Below are 1,472 nucleotides of genomic sequence, written 5' to 3'. Positions count from 1 at the left end.
GGGCAGTTCTACGCTGTCCTATAAGATCACTGTGCCTGCAGATTTACTCAGTGCCATTGAGTTTCATTTGGTTGGGGGTGATGAGTAGGGGGAAAGTATCAACAATTGGTCCAGAGACCAGGAACCCTGTGCTCTTCTACTTCACGTGCTGTCATTCGAACTGAGACGCTGAAGATTTAGGAAAGCTGTAATTATCTCTGCCTACTGCATAAAAGAGCAAGAAAATCAAAAGTAGTTAATCTTCCAAATCGTGACATGCTGACTAACCATATGTGAGCGGTAGTCCTAGATGAAGTACACCCGGATGGTTTTGCCCAGGCAACCAAGAAACAGCAAAGTAGGAGAGAAAAGTCAAATCAGCTTACAATGAGATGCTTCAAATAGGAAGGGGATTAAGAATTAAAAAAAAAAAAAGGATGGGAAATCCAGTTCTATCAAAGAATTCTGTATTTCCCAGACTTCGAACTCTTTTAAAACCTTAATGCATTCTCATGCTGAAATGATAGTGGACAGTCTTTGTTATTATTCAGCTATTGTGAGATTAAATGAGACAGCCCTCGCAATGAACAGGGTCTAAAAGGGGCACGATCTGCAGTTGAGAGAGAGAGATTAAGAGATAAAAGAGGAGAGACAAAGTCGGGGGTAAGGGTCCGTGGAGTCAAGACACTCAGAGGCCCAGAGCTTTTTAGAGGCAGGTTTATATACACTCCTTGTCACGTAGCCTGCATCTTGTGACAAATGTCCACACAAAGGGACTGTTAACAATTACCTGAGAGTATACAAAGAAACATCAGTACATGAGCCAATTCGTCCGCAGACAGGAGGGGAAGCTAAAGTCAGGCGCACAGAGAACTGATGAATGCTGTGTTTCGGCAGCATTCCCAGGGAGCAGGAGGGGAAATGTCTGCATTGTCTTGGGTGAGAGTCAGACCATCTAGTGCATCATAAGCCCCCATGGTTGAACTGTCAGCATTTTCCCACGGGGCCTTGCCTGAGCTGTGGAAGGTGTGGCCCTGTCCCATTTGCCCCTCCAAGCTATGAGCCAATAGGCCTTACCTCTCCAGAGAGTCTGAAAACTACATTCCATTTTGTACCAGAGCAGGCCAATGGCAGGGCAAAACGAGGTCATCCGCATGGACATCACCGGTGAAAAGAAACAGCCACTAAATTGCTAAATTTCTTTTAAATTTATAGCTGATATAAAAAGTGAGATTTGCTGGCCCCTCATGTCAACATTTGTATCATATTTTTCCTCAAAGGAAAAGGGACAACTATATCCATTAATGTTTCAGATTCCCCAGATGATAGACGATATGATCCAGTGCAACAAGGAAAACAAACAGCATATCTGCATATTTCCCCCAGTAACGCTCTCTGGGCAAAAGGGAAACAAAGCAGAAGGTTCGATCTGGTTGTCAAAGACCTAGTGTGGCATCCATTTCTGCCCAGAGGAAGAAGGAACAGGGCAACTC

Source organism: Echinops telfairi, unplaced genomic scaffold (genome assembly GCF_000313985.2).
Source record: "Echinops telfairi isolate 266 unplaced genomic scaffold, ASM31398v2 ScPeMD7_5868;HRSCAF=6743_0, whole genome shotgun sequence".
Classification (NCBI taxonomy): Eukaryota; Metazoa; Chordata; class Mammalia; order Afrosoricida; family Tenrecidae; genus Echinops; species Echinops telfairi.
This window is presented reverse-complemented; position numbering follows the sequence as displayed.